The sequence below is a fragment of the Monodelphis domestica genome, chromosome 1, assembly GCF_027887165.1.
Source record: "Monodelphis domestica isolate mMonDom1 chromosome 1, mMonDom1.pri, whole genome shotgun sequence".
NCBI lineage: Eukaryota > Metazoa > Chordata > Mammalia > Didelphimorphia > Didelphidae > Monodelphis > Monodelphis domestica.
Genome location: NC_077227.1, coordinates 419,295,444 through 419,315,263, shown reverse-complemented (window position 1 = coordinate 419,315,263; position 19,820 = coordinate 419,295,444).

Genomic DNA, 19,820 nt, shown 5'->3' with positions numbered 1-19,820 from the left:
CATGAGTCCCTTATAGTTGTCCTGGATCCTTGCATTGCTGATGATAATAGTTAATGCAGACTGTAACTTGTTATCATATTGGAAACTATTATTATAGGATGGGCACATTTGGCTGAAGGTGAAAAGAGAAGGAAGGATTTCAGAAGAGAAGACCTTGGGGACCTGTGGTTTCTATGAACAAACTAGGCATTTAAGAATGAAGGCCATTAAATAAAAGGAAGTGCTGAAAAGAGCTAATCTTTTATTTATTCAGTTATTCTACAAATATATGTTGTTGTCCACATAGCAGATACAGTAACACCAGCTAGCATTTATCTAGCTCTTGACTGTTTACAAAGAATTTTACACAAATTATCAGTCTAGCAACTACCTGTGAGGTAAGTGTGATTCTTATCCCCATTTTACAGATGAGTAAATGGGACTCAGAAATCTTAATCGAATCCTCTATGGTTCTGCTGCTAAGAGGTGATTTGGATCCAGATTTCCCTGATTCGGAGTCTAGATGCTGAGGGGTACAAGGTAGTTGAAAATAGTGGTTCTCTCCTCAATAAGCTGGTGGCTCAGTTAGGGAAACATGACTATATGGATAGTACAATGGAAAGAACATTGGATTTGGAATCAAGAGGCCTGGGTGAGAAACCTGACTCATGCATTTGTTAGGTATCTAATTGTGGGCAGGTGACTTCCCCTTTAAGGGTCTTGTTAACAAAATGAGAGCATTAGACCCAGTGAGCTTTAAGGTGGACATGGTAAGTGGCAAATGACTGGGAGAAAAGTTCAGAGAAAGGAGACCTGTGAGATGGAGGAGCTAAAGAAGGCTTCAAGAAGAAAGGTGTCCCTTCACTTTGGTCTTAAAGGAAGGACAAGATGATGAGAAGCAGTGTTCTCTAGTAGAAAGAGAGTCTAGGGATGTCATTTCTAATTCCTGCTTTGCTGGGCAACACCCATAAAATGACAAAGTCATTTTTTCTCAGGGGCCTCAATTTTCTGAAATGTAGAGTGAGGGGCTTAGCTTCTCTTTATCCGAACATACTATAATATAGGATTTTTGATTTTAGTATGTGAGGATTAATGAGAAAGGAATTTCAGATCAATCAGCATGCTTTTATTAAGCAACTATAATTACAGATTTTTTTTTGGTATCATCAGCACTGGGGTACATTCTCAGGATGAAAAGAAAAAAAAGGAAACAATTCCCCCTCTCAAAGAGCTGACATTCTAATAGTGAAATCTGACTATTTCTGTTTAAGAAGGGAAAGAGAGTCATGTATACTCCTTAAAATTATCCCTGTGAACAAGCAGAGCATGAGTCATAGATTGTGAGAGATGGAAAAAGTGAGTGACTTCCTTTACAGATGAAACATTTGAGGCTAAAGAGGTTAAATAACGTCTAATGTCACAAAGCCAGTTAGAGACACATTTGGGACCCAAACCCAGATCTTCGGATTCTTGGACCAGAGCTCTTTCCATAATATCCTATTGGAGTGGAGAGAGAGCCAGGCCCAGAGATGGGAAGTCCTGGGTTCAAACTGAGCCTCAGACACTTCCTTTGTTACCCTTGGCAAATCACTTAACCCCCTTTGTAGCCTTTACCACTATTCTGTCTATTCTAAGATGGAAGGTAAGGGGTTTTTGTTTGTTTCTTTTAGTATCATATGAAAACTAGAAATCTAGTTCCCTTATCTCTCCATGTAGGAAAGAAGAGACATTGTTTGTCCTTATGTGTCTCTCTCTCACCCCTTGAGCTGTGTCAGACTTTGGTCACACAAGAGATATTTCTGTGCAGAAGTGTCTTGGCCAGCTACAAATGCATCACCTCCATACACCTGTTGTTTGGCTAATCGAGAGCCTGTGGTGTGTGGAGGGGCTGGTGTGTGGGGGGCTGCTCAGTGTGATGACGTGCTTGGCAAAATCCAATATAACAGAATTTATAGCTGTGAAATTCATCCCTCCACTACCTCCCTATCTTTCGGCAGGTTGTATTGATGGGACTCAGCACAGACAGGGTACAGTTCCTCAGAGGAGGGGATGAAATTGCCAATTTATTGCTGGAGTCATCAGTTATGTGTGGAGACAGAGCCCTTGTGGGTAGGCAGAAAGAAAAAAAGATATTATTTCTGGATCCTTGATCTTTGCCTCTTCCATGACTTGGAGAATCTTAGATCTGGGAAGAGATTTTGAATTCATGTAGTACCAGAGGTTCTTAACCTGAGGTCCATGAGCACCCTCCTCCCCAACTCCCTAAGGAATCAGTGGATAGATTTTTGTTGGTCCATAAATTTGGTTGGGAAAAGTTACATTTTTATTTGAATATAATTCGCTTCCTTTGTAATTCTATATATTTATATGTATATATATGTGGGTGTGTGGGTGTGAAAATATTATTCTGAGTAATATATAGGCTTCACCAAGCTGTCAATGAGGTCCATGACACAAGAAAAGGTTAATAGTAATACTACATGTCTCATTAGACTAGATATCTGAATATTACCAATGTAATAATGTCCACGACACAAGAAAAGATTAATGATGTTATACTCCAACATCTTTTTTTGATAGATGAGGAAAGAAAGGGCTAAAGGATAGAAATGACTTATCCAAAGTCAATTTGCAAGTTAATGGTGAAGCTAGGTTTTTTGACTCCTAGTCACTCACACTGCTTCCTAGAAGAGAAGGAATAGAATGAAAAGCATTTAACTGAGTAGGTGATGTAGATAGATGGTTCAGTGGAATGAGAGCTAGGTCTTAGAGAGGGGAGGTCCTGTGTTCAAATCTAGCCTCAGACATTTCCCTTTCAGAATTTCAGAATATCTTTCTGAATATTCTAAATATTCTGAATATTCAGAACATATATATTTCAGAATAATAGTTGTATGACTCTGGTTATGTCACTTAATTCCTATTGCCTAGAATTTACCACTCTCCTGCCTTGGAAATAATATATGGTATTGATTTTAAGATGGAAGGTAAAAAAAATGAAAACATTTAACTGGCTGTTCAGAAACTTGAGTTCTAGTCCTATCTCAGCAATGAGAGACTTTAGTCATTTAGTCCCTCCCTGGGACTAAGATACATGGGATATGGAGCCAAAAGGCACCTTGGAGATCATCTCCTTCAAATCCTCTTTAGAGTAAAGTAATGTCTAAGAACACAAAATGATTTGACCAAGAACACACATGTAGTAAATAGCAGACTAGATTGGAACTTATCAGTCAACCAGCTCAGAGTCCTTTTTAAAAAGAGGTAGTGGTACAAGATAAACCCTAGTTTCTTCCAGTTTTACCTGTCTATGATGCAATGGGTGAGTTGGGGGTTTGGATTAAGGAAGAGGACCAGAAGGTTTAAGAAGGTGCACAGGATTTATTTTTGCTAAAGGAAAAAAATACTCTCATTTCTTTATTTTATTCTTCAGTGAGATAAAAGGAAAAAAAAAACTTTTACAATGCAGATTTGAAGGGTCATAGTATCATAGGTATAGAACAGATTTCATTCAATGGACCTCTAGTCCAATCCTCTCATTCTATAGATTAGGAAACTGATGCCCTAAGTGGTGAAGAAAATGTTCCTGATTTCAGTATTTTTCTCAGAGGTAAGATTTGTACTCAGTTCCTTTGATTTGAGCAGTGAGTGGTTCTCTGTGCTAAAGTACCTCCTAGGTGATGAAATGAAGTAAAAAAATGACCTTTAGCCTAGGAAATTTTCCAGATAATTGTGTTGGGAAGGGAGTAGAGGGAAAGGGAGAGTTAGACAGGAAAGACGCAGGGAGATTCACTTGTCTTGCATTTTGGGGGAGGTAAAGAGGTTCATAAAAACAAATATTTCTTTTTTTTAAATAATATTTTATTTGATCATTTCCAAGCATTATTCATTAAAGACAAAGATCATTTTCTTTTCCTCCCCCCACCCCCATAGCTGATGCGTGATTCCACTGGGTATCACATGTGTTCTTGATTCAAACCCATTGTCATGTTGTTAGTATTTGCATTAGAGTGTTCGTTTAGAGTCTCTCCTCTGTCATGTCCCCTCAACCACTGTAGTCAGGCAGTTGCTTTTCCTCGGTGTTTCTACTCCTACAGTTTGTCCTCTGCTTATGAATGGTGTTTTTTCTCCTAGATCCCTACAGATTGTTCAGGGACATTACACCACCACTAATGGAAAAGTCCATTACCTTTGATTATACCACAGTGTATTAGTCTCTGTGTACAATGTTTTCCTAGTTCTGCTCCTCTCGCTCTGCATCACTTCCTAGAGGTCGTTCCAGTCTCCATGGAATTCCTCCACTTTATTATTCCTTTTTGCACAATAGTATTCCATCACCAACATATACCACAATTTGTTCGCCATTCCCCAATTGATGGGCATCCCCTCGTTTTCCAATTTTGGCCACCACAAAGAGCGCAGCTATGAATATTTTTGTACAAGTCTTTTTGTCCGTTATCTCTTTGGGGTACAGACCCAGCAGTGCTATGGCTGGATCAAAGGGTAGACATTCTTTTATCGTCCTTTGGGCATAGTTCCAAATTGCCCTCCAGAATGGTTGGATCAGTTCACAACTCCAAATATTTCTATTTTACAGATGAGGAAACTAAAGATCAAAGAAGTGACAACTGCCCAGATGAGAATCAGAAAGTGGCAGAATCAGCATTCACATATTTCTGGGCAGTGTTATTCTTCCTTTTGATTCTGAAGTAACATATTAATGATGGATGGATGAACAGTGAACAAGAGGCAGGTGAACTAATAATCACTAAAATGCTTTGGCTGGAATGGGCCTCAGGCACCAAGCCTATCCCTCCTCTTTTACAGATGAGAAAACTGAGGTTGCTAGATTAGGTAGGAGCTAAATCTTCAGATTTACAGTCAAGTAGTGTGGTTCAAAGAACTAAGGAATTGAAGTCTGAGGCTGTGTGTTTGAACATTAGATCTGTGACCCTGACCAAATATATACCTCTATCTCTTTAGATGCCAATTTCCTCACCTAGAAAATAAAGAGGATAGAATAGATGATTTCTAGGGTCCATTCTAGCTCTCAATCTATGATTCTACTAATATAAATATTTGTGAATTTCACCTCATTACCCATACAACATTTTTTAGTAGAAAATGACAAAATCCTCCCTTTCTTGTTCAAATGCCAACCCCAGGCACCTATCCCTCTCCCCTCCTTCTTATATATCTTGCTTACACTAAGACTTTGAGATGAGGTTTGGGGTGTGTGATCACTGGAGGTTCTGTTCTTTCATTGGGGGAGGCAGCAGGCCCTAAGCTATGGGGCAGAATTTCACTAAAGCTTCTCACAAAGGTAGGTTTAGCCTGGCTCCATTATGGGGGGGCTGAAATTTCATTCTGAAACTCCTGCCTAGGAATAGTTTAGGGAGCCAATGAGAGGCAATAGTGAAGCAGAGGAAATAATGTATGATTCCCCCAAACCCAGGACCAGTGGTTGCTTTGGTTTGAACTTCCTTTATTAATGATTTGATATATTCTTTCATATTTGTTTAGAGTTTTTATTTCTTCTTCTGAAAATGTTTACAACTTATCAATTAGGTAATGGCTTTTGATCTATTTTTCTTTCCTCCTCTCTCCTGTAATAAGCTGCTTCCTCTTTTCTTATTACTGGTATTGAAGACCAAGCAGTGCTGTTGCTATACTGATCCTAGACTTCCATCTAGGAAAGAATATTGGTTTGAATAGTCTTGGGAAGAAAGTAGAATTTTATTTATGTGTTTGTTTTTGAAAATTTTTATTTAATTAATTTAGAATATTTTTCCATGCTTACAAGATTAAATGTTCTTTCCCTCCCCTCCTCCTACCCCCTTCCCATAGTCAACATACAATTCCTCTGGGTTTTACATGTGTCAATTACCAAGACTCATTTCTATACCATTAATATTTGCACTAGGGTGATCGTTTAGAGTCTATATCAAGCAGTTGTTTTTCTTTTGTGTTTCTGCTCCCACAGTTCTTTCTCTGCATGTGGATAGTGTTCTTTCTCTTAAATTCCTCTGGATTGTCCTGGGTCATTGCATTGCTGCTAGTAAAGAACTCCATTACATTCTATTTTACTGCAGTGTATCCGTCTCTGTGTACAATGTTCTCCTGGTTCTGCTCCTTTCACTCTGCATCAATTCCTGGATGTCGTTCCAGTTCACATTTTAGCACAATCATATTCCATCACCATCAGATACCACAATTTGTTCAGCTATTCCCCAATCGGAGGACATCTCCTCATTTTCCAATTTTTTGCTACCACAGAGTGAAGCTATGAATATTTTGGTACAAGTCTTTTTTCTTATGATCTCTTTAAGGTACAAACCCAGCAGTGCTATGGCTGGATCAAAAGGTAGTCAGTCTTTTAGTGCCCTTTGAACATGGTTCCAAATTGCCAAAAAGTAGAATTTTAATAGCTGGAAGGAAAGAAAAAATATATATATAGAGAGAGAGAGACAAAGACAGAGACAGACAGAGACAGGGAATGATAAAGAGATATGGAATGAGAGACAGAGACAGAGAGATGGAGACAAGAGAAATAGGCAGAGGTAAGTAGAGAGACTGAGTCAGTGACATAAAGAGAACTCACCAATTTAAGAGGAAGCAGAGGTAGGAGAGGGAAAGAAGGTGAGAGTAAAGAGTTGGGACATTTGGAAGGGTGATGACGGTAGAAGACAGGAAGAAAAGGACGGTGTAGGTTTAACTGGCTAATGAACATAATAGAAGTGAGAAATTATAAGGCATTTGAGGAGTTAGTGAAACTTGTTTGACTAGCACAGAGGTAAATAACAATTAATTGTTTCAAAAGAATTTCTTAAGTGCCTACTATGAGTTAGTCACGGGAGATAGATGGAACTCAAGCTTGAAATTTAGAGGCTTAGAGCCTCTATTGTTCAATAGAGCCATTGAACTATGGAGCCACATTGTTCAGGAATGGTGTTATTTCATAGAAATGGGCAAGTCACTTCCTCTCTATGAGCCTCAGTTCCTTCCTTTGTGGAGGGTGATTCTCTAATATCTAAGGAGTCAAAATATATGAGCAAACAGAAGCCAATAGCATAATAGGAACAAATAGAATATATGAGCAAAAGAAAATAACTAAATAATTGTATGAGAATAAGCTTTAAATCATGATTTTAATGCCATGGGGAATGCAAATATTAGCAACTGAAGTTTCACCTTCCTCTATGCAAATTGTCAAAGATGATAAAAGATGGGAACCATTAATATTAGAAGGGGCTGTGAGAAGACAGGCATACTGTTGTATTGTTGGTAGAGCTGTAAAGTGGTCCAACCATTCTGAATTTCAATTTGGAATTATGCAAGTTAAGTTTTTAAATTGTATTCCCTTTGATCTAGTAATCTCACTATGGTAAAACAGTAAAAAAAAATAACCCAAATAAATGTTAAGTATATATCAAAATATTTATGACAAAATTTTGTGTTACCAAAGAATTGGAAGCAAAATAGAAATTTTCTAAAAACAGATTGACAGAAAAAATTATGGCCTATGAATGCAATTAATGTTATTTTGTACTGAGAAATGATGAATATGAGATATTGTAAGAAACATGAGAAAATTTATATGAACTGATGTAGAATAAAATAATCAGAAACAAGAGATCTATATAAATGATAATGAATAATGTAATGAATACATTACTAAAAGAAAATTGAACTCTGAATAATGGAAAAAACAATAAAGATCCCCTTAAAGAAATAATGAAGCATATCTTCTTTCTCAAGTCAGAGAATTAGGGAATTGTTTAGACTGAATAATATATAAATTATGAGATGAAATTTCTTTCAATTTTTTTGTTCTAAATTCTTTGTCATAAGGGAGGGCTCAATCTGGTCATTAGGTAGGTAGGAAATGACTTGCAACATAAAGATGAAAAATCAGTAAGATGCATTTAAAGCTAAAATGTGTGGGAACACTACTTGATCTCTAAAGTACTTCAAATTCTAAGATTCTAGGCTATTTTGAAAAATGTGGAATTTTATTATTATAAGGTACGATGGAATATAAAATGTCAGAAATAAAAGGAGACCTTTGAAATAATTTAGTATAACTTCCTTATTGCAAAGGAGGGGATACTAAGAGTCAGAGAAGGGCAGTGATTTAACCAGGGCCACATGGAAAACTTTATTTCTATGTCCTGGTAAAATTCTAGAATGTGTTATTAAGGGGAAAATGGTTTGTGACCTCTTAGAAAGGAGCATTTTAATCATTTTTCGATATATTAACCTAATTTTATTTTATTTTTGACTGTTCAATCCAGCACTTGGCACAATGCCTGGTATCATCAGAAGGTATAATGCCTTTGATTCAGAAGATTTTGTGCACATATATTATCACTGCATTTTAGTAAATCAGTTGACAAACTCTCTATCATTTTCTTGTGGAAAAGATTGAGTAATGTGGCTTAGAAGATAGGACAGGATTTAATGTAGTGAACTTAATGGATAGAGCTTTGGGTTTGGAGTCAGGAAGACTTGAATTCAAATCTGGCTTTGGACACTAACTAACTGTGTGATTCTAAGTGTTTTAATTTTTCTCTGCCTCAGTTTCCTCAACTATAAAATGAGGATAATTATAATACCTACCTCTTGGATTGTTATGAGGATAAAATAAGATAATATTGTAAAATGCTTAGCACAGTACCTAGGATACAGGTACTTAATAAGTGCTTATGTCCTTCCTGCTTTTTTTTTGTTGTTGTTAAAATGATTTTTTTAGATTATCCCCTTCTTTATTTTTTCTCCCTTTCCACTTTTTTAAATTTAAATTTTATTAATTAATTAAGAAAAATTTTCCCATGGTTACATGATTCATGTTCTTTCTCACCTCCCTCCCATAGCCAATGTGCCATTCCACTGGGTTTTACATGTGGTAATGATGAAGACCTATTTCCATATTATCCATATTAGCACTAGGATGATCATTTAGAGTCTACATCCCCAATCATATCCCCATCAACCCATGTGTTCAAGCAGTTGTTTTTCTTCTGTGTTTCTGCTCCCACAGTTCTTCCTCTGAATGTGGATAGTGTTCTTTCTCATAAGTTTTTCAGAATTGTCCTGGATCATTGCACTGCTACTTGTAGAGAAGTCCATTACATTCAACTGAACCACAGTGTATCAGTTTCTATGTACAATGTTCTTCTGGTTCTGCTCCTTTCACTTTGCATCAATTCCTGGGGGTCATTCCACTTCACATGGAATTCCTCCAGTTCATTATTCCTTTGAGCACAATGGTATTCCATCACCAACAGATAACACAATTTGTTTAGCCATTCCCCAATTGAAATACCCTTCCTTCTTAATTGGAACTGGCTGAATAACTTGACCCAATGTGTGGGCATTATCAGATCATTATCAATTCCTAGGCAATTCTTTAGTGGGCAATCACAGGTATTTGAACTGTAGCTATCCAAATACATGCTATTTTTAATCAATTATTTGAATGAAATTATATAATTTATGCTTATTAAATTGATAGATAACATAAAACAAAGATGAAACTAATAAATTGAATGAATGAATAAGTATTCAAAAAACTCTTCATGTGCTAAAATAGGAAACTAAATCTATTGAGTTAAAACTGAGGAGAGATGAATGTGGCCTTAGATTTGAGTTAAAAAAAACAACAACAACTAAGTGGAAAAGAGAATTAAGGGAGAGGTGGCTAAGAGTTTTAGAAGATTCCAAGCTGAATATGAGTTAGTATAACAGGGCAGTGAAAAAAAACAAAACTAATGTTATCTTATTTGAATTATCCATTACCTAGCCAATATGAGCACTCCATCCAAAGGGGTAGATCATAAATCATCTACTCTTTCCATAAATCTTCCATCCAAGACTCCATTTTTAGAATAATAGTATACAAAAAGTAGGTGGGAGCAATATTGCCATACTATTGTGGTAGACTTCCTCTGGTGACTGTTTTTAGGTCTGGGTGCCATATTTAAGGAAGGGCAGTGACAAATGAAATGCCTGCTAAGGTCTTTTCATCCTATGGTTAAACAGGATGGTGGGGGAACTATGCGATATGAAGATTATTTGGAGGAATGGGAGGGGTGGCTAGGCTAGAGTGTTTGAACTTAGAGAAAATTTAAGTGGGAAATGATTATAGTCTTCAATTATCTTACAGGCTGTCATATAGAAGAAGGATTGGACTTGGGCATCATGAAATCATATATGTAAAGCAGGAAGGAACCACAGAAGCTATCTAGTCCAATCCTGTCATTTTACAGTGCAGTAACTGAGGCCCAAAGAACTTAATTGACTCCCCCAAAGTCACAAAAATAGTAGCATTAGAGAAGTTATTTGAACCTAGGTGGTCCAACTCTAGAACCATTGGTCTTTCTGTATTAACACACTACATGGCTCCAAGGCAGCAGAGGTAGGAGTAATGAATGAAAGTTACAAAGAAGCAGGATTTGTCTAAATATGAAGGCTGGGGCAGGGAACCCCAAAGAACAATTGCTCTTCAGTTGCTATTGTTCAGTCATGTCTGGCTCTTTGTGACTCCATGGTCCATAGATATCCATGGGGTTTTCTTGGCAAAGATATTGGAGCAGCCTGCCAATTCTTTCTCCAGTGGATATTTTTGTCAGGGAATCACAAGTTAAGTGACTTTCCCAGGATCACACATCTAGGAACGTCTGAGCCTGAATTTAAACTCAGGTCTTCCTGACTCTAGGCCACTGAAAATGCCACTTAGCTGCCTTCTCCCTAACAATTAGAGCTACCCAAACTAGAATGGGCATCCATAGGACACCATACACTCTCTTATAGAAAGTCTTCAAATGGAGATTAGATATTCACTGAGCAGGAATACTATAGAACTTGTCTTCAAATATAGATATGGCTGGATGGCCTTTGGGGTTTGTTTGAATTCAGAAATTCTATAGTACTCTGACAGAAGTAGAGTCTCCTAACCTTTGTAAATATACATGGAGCCATTTAAGGATAACTGAAGAGACAGCAGGGATTAGTGGACAGAGAGCCAGGCTTAAAATTAGTAAGAGCTGAGTTCAAGTTCTGCCTCTAACATATACTGACTGTGTGACCCTCTATAAGTCACTGAACTTCTCAGTGCTCTAAGAAACTAAGATTAAGGTTCATAGACAGTGCCAACCTACAGTGTGGAGATTCCTTATCCAACGGGAACTATTCCATGGTTTGATTAAAGTACATAGACGGAGTCAATTCATCCTGAATACTCAAGAAATGACAGGTTGAGTCTATATCCTTATCCTTAGGGGATAATTAGAGAGAGATAGCTAAAAGTACTCCCTTTGGGCTTTTGAACAGGGTTCTAGCAGGATAAAAAGGGAACCTTTTGGTTACAATTTAGAACTGATATTAAAGAGATGATAAAATTTCTGAATTCACCTGAGTTTTTTTTTAATTGCTCCTGAAGGCTGAGGAAATATTTTTTCCTCCTCCTCTGCTTAGAAACCACAATAATATTTCATTCCTGCTGCTTACCCTAAAAAATGGATTTCCTCTCTTTTCTCAGCAGTGATTTGTTTTGCATTAATGCCTTTCATAACTCATACATTTTGCTATTAAAAATTAATGCTTGGCGCCGACATAAACAAATGAAATTTGTATTATTAATGTTTTACATAGGTAAGGCCTTGTAATAACAGATTCATCATAGCAGACTGGTTTAATTAAAAGACCCACTGGTTTTTTGAGCATATTTGGGAGGCTGGTTTAGGGGGGTCAATAATACCAAAGAAAGGAATGGGGAAGTTTTTTGGGGGGAGTTCCAGGTTAATGAAAGATCTCTCCATTTCAGCCCTTAAAAGCTTACCAAAGTGATTTTTTTTAACTTAACTGGATCATCTTATATGCTCTCTCCTTTAGGAAGCCCTTCTTGAATTTCCCTAAGTCAGATGTGATCTTTCATCCTATGAATTCCCATAATGCTTTGCAATGAAAAAAAGTCCCTGCCCTCATATAACTTAAACTTTGATAGCAGAGATGGCACATTAGCCAGAGAGCTAATGTGAAGCCTTCTGGAAGATAAAGAGAAAAATCTGCCCATTAATTTGTCTTCATTTCACCAACAGTCATTTAGAGCTAATAATTCTTCCCCAAAGCTCACATTATCCAGGCCCCTTTGGCCAATAATGAGATCATAATTGGTATGTGGTTCATATTTGAAAATAGTCAAAGTTTGGACTTTGCTGTTATGGAAGATAGATGTCTCTAGTCACAGGAATTAGAGCTGGAAAGAACCTTAGAGACCTAGTCCAACTTCCTCATTTACAGATGAGGAAACTAAGGCCCAGAGAGGCAATGACTTTTTTTCAAGGTCATAGAGTAAAGACCAGGACTGAGATTCAAATTCAAGTTTCCTGACTCTTAATTCCTGTCCCGATGTGGTCCCATGACACCAGGCTGACAATTCAACTAGTCCTCCTTCCGAAATTCCATGTAAACTGGAATGACCTCCAGGAAATGATGCAAAGTGAGAGGAGCAGAGAAACAGGAGAACATTTACAAAGAGACTGATATACTGTGGTATAATCGAATGCAATGGACTTCTCCATTAACAGCAATGCAATGATCCAGGACAATTCTGAGGGACTTATGAGAAAGAACGCTATCCACATCCAGAGAAAGAACTGTGGGAGTAGAAACACAGAAGAAAAACAACTGCTTGATCACATGGGTTGATGGGGATATGATTGGGGATGTAGACTTTAAATGAACATCCTAGTGCAAATATTAATAATATGGAAATGCGACACATGTAAAACCCAGTGCAATTGCACATTGGTTACAGGAAGGTGTGGGGGGAGGGGAGGGAAAGAATATGATTCTTGTAACCAAGGAATACTGTTCCAAATTGACTAATTAAATAAAAATTTCCCCAAAACCCCCCAAATATTCCTCCTTCCACCTCTAAATCCTATGATATTTGACTCTGATGCTGTCATAACGACCTCTTTCCTTGGTCTTGTTTTAGATGCAGAAGTGACACTTCACTTACCTGGTCCTGCTGCCTTTGGCAACATTAAACCCTAGTTTGGAGTGGGAACATCCTGTTCATCTCTGGAGTTTGGGTTTGGAAGGAGGAGGAGTTCTGCCTATATCAAAGTCACTCAGAGGAAGTTTCTGCTTTGCACTAGCTTGCAGTACTGCTGAGGAAATCATGTTTTAGCACGAGTGGCGATTGCTTTGGTATTAGGGAGTGCAACGTGGTGAGAAAACAATTTAACAGCTCATCTCCCAATCTGTAGCTATCCCCCACTACTACCCCAATCAGATGATAGGACTGATGGACATTTCTCATCTATATGAGAATGTTAAGGGATAGAACTAGAGATGCATTGCTATTGCCAATGAAACACTCATTTTCCTGTGGGGCAGAGGTGGAAGGAAACAGTCTTGGAAATTGTTCCACAGTTTGATTAAAATGGCATAGATTGAGTGAGTCAATTCTGAATATAAGTCTGAGTGAGGGTAGGCCATTTCACTGGATGGGAAATTGAAATTGTAGATCTTTGTATCTACGAAGGATCAGCTCTCAAATTCTAGATCTCCATGATGGGAAGGAGATCAATTAGGTTATTTCCATAGTATTAGCAATCAATGTATTAGGCACTATGCTGAATGTTAGAAATACAAACACAAAAACAAAATGTTGACCCTGTTCTCATGGAGTTAATCCTCTACTGGGGGAAAAGAAGGCATAAAAGGAATCTGAAAAGGAGGAAGGGGAGAAGAGAGCAATATGAGGACATGGTAGAGTGAGTACAAGCTGGAGAGGAATGAAACATTGCTGACTTGGGTGCCCTCCATAAATGGAGATTCTGGGAGAATTCAGTGTACTAGAGAGAGGACACAGAAGCGGAAGGACACTTTTATCATGATTTCCAGGGCTAGAGTAAGGCTTTGGGAAGAAGAGACAGGGTATAGAAAAATACAATAATACAATACAATAAGCATATGTTTATTAGGGCCTACTCTGTGCCAACTACGAGGTAAGCTGCTGATACAAATAAGAAAAAGAATGACAGTTCCTGCCCTCAAAAACTTTACAATTTAATGGGGGAATAGCACACTTAAAAGGAAGCTGATGAACAGAGGCTATGCTAGGGAGGTCCACCAGTAGCTTGGAAAGGGGCATCATTTTCTGTGGAGTCCCAAGCAAGCAGAGCCAAAAGATGGAAAGTAGAAAAGTTGGTTGCAAAGTGAAGATCCCAGTCCTCTGCAAAGGGAAATTTTGGGTAGCAGGTTAATGTTTCCCTCTCTCTAGTTCTCCAATCAGAGGGGAGAAGAGGCTGAAAGTTATTGAGGGGTGTTAAGTATCAAAAGCTGAATTAAAAACATGAGGATGAGATTTCAGGGGATTAGCTTTTCCTGAATGGAGCCATCATGTTCCCTGGAATCCAAATCAAGCAGATCTTCACTAGAAAGTGGAAAGTAAGCTGCTATGGAATGGTAGAGGAGATCCACTGAGCAGCCTCGAAAGGAATCTCTACATAAGACACACCTAGGTCTCACTGGGTGAGAGATAATGAGGCCTTAGATTAGGTTATTGGTTGTGTAAGAGGAAAGAAGGGATTGGCAATGAAAGATTTAGACCTGACAAGACATCACAACTGACTGGTTATGGGATTAAGGAGAGGAAAGAGTGAAAGATGATGCCAACATTTTCTGGATATTTGAGTGAATGGAAGGATGGTGACTTGGTAGAATTAGAGACTCTGAAGGGATGGGCAGATTTAGTATGTGAGATACTATAAAGAGTTGACATTTTAGGTGGTTATGGGACATCAAAGAGGAGCTGTCTAGTAGGTAGCTGAAGAGGCTTGGAAATAAGGAGAGAAATTAGTTCCAAACATACCAATTTGGGGTTCTTCTGGGTAAATATGATATTTGATGCTTTGAAAAGAGATATTATTATAAAAGAGTTTCAGAGTTAAGAAATAATAGGGAGCATGACAGAGATGTGGAGCTCATGATTTAAGGCCATAAGATATGGATGATAATCTAGCAAAATTGGCTAAGAATCAGAAGTAAGGTAGGAAGAGAAATAGGGAAAGTAATGTCATAGAAGTAGCTAAGGGAGAAGAGTCTCCAAAGAGGGAATATTCTGCTTCAAAAGATGCAGAGAACTCTAAAAAGAATGAGAAAAGACCCCTGGATTTAGCAACTAATTGGTAATATCATTGGTAATCTTGGAGATTTTGTAGTTTTAACTCAATAACAGGGGATCAGAAGCCAGATTACAAAGGAGTAAGAAGTAAAGGGGGAAATGAGGAAGTGGTTTCAGGGTATAGTACAGACAATTCTTTCTAGTATTTGAGTATTGAAATGGAAGAGAAAAATAGAATGAAATGGCTTGTCAGGATCAAGGGCAGGTAGTTTCAGGACAGGGTAGATATGAATAAACATATTTTTGAAGGCAGCAGAGAAAGAATCAGTAAGTAAGGACAGACTGAAATTGAGAGGAAAGAGTATAATCAGTGAAGAGAGCTCCTGGAGAAACTGGGACTAGGAATTCAAGAGGGTCAAAGAATGATAGGTTTCAAGCTGGAATGTACCTTAAAAGTCTTCAAGTCTAGCCTCATTTTATAGATGAGGAAATTGAGCCTCAGAGAGATGCTAAAGTAATTAACCTAAGGAATAGTTCTGATCATGTCACTTCTTTGTATTTTAACCTTCAATGGCATTCCATTGGCTATATTTTCCATCTTAATTCATGCTACTTCCCTTCCTGAACAATTCCAGGCAAACTGGACTACTATCTATTCTCCAAACACTACAGTCCCTTTTCAGTGTTGGAGCATTTGTATAAATCACCTTTCATGATTGTAATAAATTTCCTCCTCATGTCTGTCTTTCAGCATCATTTCCCTTCAGGACTAATCTCAAGTGCTACCTCAATACTTCCACCCAGTCATAACCACTCTGTCCCAGTGATTCTGAAATGACTGGTTGCCATTGTTAAGGCCACCCTCCATTGAGTTCTCTTTTATTCCAAGCTTTCTCAATTCAACCTCCTCCCCCAATTTCCCACTCCAAAGCTACTCATCCCTTTCATAGTGCTCTCTGGACTTCCTGTTTCATAGGTAACAAATTAGTTTTCATATTAAACTTTTTCCTTTCCTGCTCATTCCTTCTTTTTGAATTCACTAAGACCTGGCCCTCTCTGGATTGCACAGCTTTCCTTGGTGATCACATTAGAACTCATAATTGCCATTATCATTTCTACGTAAATGATTCTCATATATATTTGTCCAAGCCTAATCTCTCTCCCAGTTTCAAGTTTCACATTTCTAACTGTGGCATTTTAAGCATCTGGAACAGTGTAATCTATAGACATTTTAAAATCAATATTTCCAGATTTCAATTCATTACCTCCACTTCCCCACCCAGAAACTTTTCATCTTTCTCACTTTCCTATTACTGTTGAAGGCACCACCACCTTTCTAGTCACACAGGTTTGCAACCTAGATGTCATCCTTAACCCCTCACTCTCTCTCACTATGCTTCCCTTTCCTATGTAGGCCCTCATAACCTCATGCTTAAACTATTTATAATAGCCTGGCCACCCTCATTTTCTCCCCAGTCAAATAGATTGTCCACAGCTATCAATTTGATCTTCCTAAGACACAGATATGACCAACTGGATCACTTCCTGCTCCTCTACCCAATAAACTCTAGTTGCTTCTTATTTCCAGGATCAAATATAAAATCCTCTGACTTTCGAAGTCTTCCATCACCCGGAACTTTCCTTCTTTTCTAAAATTTTTACAATCTATTTCCTTTCATGTACTCTGTGATCCCAGGATACTTGTTTCCTTGTTATTCCTGCAATGTCTCTCTTTTCCAGACTCCCAGGATTTTCAATTGTTATCTTCCAGGTTGATAGAATTCTTTACCTCCTCATTTCTGTCTCCTACTTTCCTTCAAACCTCAGCTAAAATATTGCCTTCTATGAGAAGTATTTCTTGATCATGTTTAATGCTGTTAATTAACTCCACTTTATCCTGTCTCTATCTTTTTGGTACATAATTGTTTGCATGTTGTCTCGCCTATTAGACTATAAACTTCCTGAGAATGAGTCTGTTGGTTTGTTTGTCTTTCTTTGTGCCCCCAAATCTTTGTACAGGAACTGGCACATAGTGGATGTTTAATAAATGCTAGTTGAGTGACCTCTTCTGTAAAATCTTCCCGGAATCCCTTACCTCCCCAGTTGTGTTCTTTCCCTTGTATTATTGTAACCTGTTATACTTGTCATTGTACAGATTTGAGATAGTAGGTGAAATTCAAAGGAGAAAAAAAAAAGAATCACTCCACTGACTTCCATTTTGGATTGTGGTCATTGAAGGACAGCCCCAGCTACATAATTTCTATTCTTCTGGGCAATTTCTCTCTCTGTCTCTCTCTGTCTCTCTGTCTCTCTGTCTCTCTGTCTCTCTGTCTCTCTGTCTCTCTCTCTCTCTCTCTCTCTCTCTCTCTCTCTCTGTCTCTCTCTGTCTCTCTCTCTCTCTCTGTCTCTCTCTCTCTCTCTCTTTTTCTGGCTTAGTCCCAAGTCAATAATTTGAATTATTTAAACATAAATTAGAAAAATAACTTCATAGAACGGAATAAACTTTGGAATCAGCTTTTCTACTTGGGCAAAGAGGAGGAGGAGAAAAAGAGGAGAAATTGTATTTCACAATGTGTTACCCCTTCTTAGGGGGCAACCACCATTCTATTCTGCATACAGAAAGAGACAGCTCTAGCATCCAGAAATCCACAAGCAGCCCAAAAGTTCCCTGACCTGAGGGCTCAGGCAGAGTCTTCACAGGCCGATGCATCTCAAAACTTATCACCCGATGTCTAGTCCCTTACTCTTAACTCCCATGGAGACACTTCTTTCTGACATCAGAGGGACATCTGAAAAGCTCTTAACAGTACAGTCGTCCCTTGCTATATTGAGGTTCACTTACGGGGCTTCACTGTATCTTGTTGTGTTTTTTTTTTTAACAAAATATGTCTAATTTTGTATCAGTAAGGAACACTTATTGGGGCACACTATATTGGCTGATGGAATGAAAGGGAAAATAGCTCTGTGTTCTGTATCTTGGGCGATGATTGGTTCAGTGACTATAGGTTAGTGAGAGTGTGGAAAAAGTTTATAGGAGAGTGGAAAGGGTTTACAAAGCCTTAAATATATATACATATATGTATGTATGTATGTATGTATGTATAACAAAGTAAATATAACACCACTACTTTGTGGATTTTTACCTATCCAGAGGGTCTCTGGGACGTAATTCCCACGATAGGTGGGGATCACTATATATTTTCACTTGTGCACATGTTGTGTTCCTCCAACAGAATGTAAGTTCCTTAAGGCAAATCACTGCTTTTTTTGTTTGTTTTTTAAATTTATTTTTGATCTTTGGATTCCAAGTGCCTAGAATGGTGTTTTTCCCATAATAAATCCTTACTAAAGGTTTGTGGAGTTCAATTTCTTGAATTAGGACATAGAATGCAATTAGAACATAGGATGTTTTAGCTCGATATAATCTTAGAATATAGAATATTAATTCTGAATGGGATGTTAATGCTGGGATGATAACATCTTAGGCTATAGAAAGCTAGGCCTGGAAGTGAATTTAGAATATAAAACTTTTAGAACTAGAAAGGACCTTTGAGATCACTGAAATCACCTCTCTCAATCAACAGATGGGGGAACTGAGGCCTAGAGAGGAAAAATGGAGAAATGTGACCAGATCCAAGGCCTCTAGAGTCTTAATCAAGGGTTGTAACCACTCTGTTATCTTAAATCAGTACCTTTGTACCATACTATCAAGCAGGGAAGCCTCAACTTCTGGCCTCTATCATATGGAGATGGTTTTTAGGTAGGAGCTCATTTCTCAACAGTTACAACACACAATGTCTTCCTTTTAGAAGCAAGAATTTGGGAACCCCTTGAGGCTATGGGCCTTCTTCCCATAGTTGGGAGGTTGAGCTCAAGGGCTCTTCAGCAATTGCTTGAAAGGGGGTAAGTAGTCATCAGAATGCAGTAGTCTCTGTGTGCTGCCTTCATCACCACTGAGTTTCTAAAGACATCAAACACTTAATATGGAATTCTTGACAGAAATATACTCCTTCTCACTGAGTTCCTGACAGTCTACTGGAGATTCTCAAGAGGAAGAGCAAGATTTATTGTAAAGAAGGCATCTTAGGCAGTTTAGGAAAAACTAAAGATGGGATTGTTTCAGGGGAAGTGGTGAAATGAAAGATGTCCTGTTGATTAGATGTACTCTTCCAACCTGCTGAGAAAAATAGAGGAATTTCAAATGAATCTTTGCACAAAACTCGGCCTCTATCTATCCTCCTCAGAAAGAACGTTTCCTTCCCCATATTTTACCCAGTCATGTTGTTCCTGAACCCTAAAGAAAAATGAGCTGATATGTCTGTTAGTGAGAAATGTATTCCATTACGCACGTTAGTAAAGAAATTTGTTACCAGAGGAGGAAATTAGATTTTATTTTGCAATAAAAACAAATGTATAAATAGGGTGGGAGAAGAATGGACAGAATAATTCACGTGAAAAAGATCTGGGGTTTGTAGTAGACCTGAAGTTTAATATGTCTATGGTGTGATATGGCAGCACACACACATGCACACACACACACACACACACACACACACACACACACTCCCCTAATGCAAAATTGGGCAGTATTACTAAAGATCATAGCATGTAGGGAGCTGATAGTCCCAATGGCCTCTGTCCTGATCAGATGACATTTAGAATATTGTATTCTGTTCTAGTGATGACATTTCAGGGAGGACAGTGG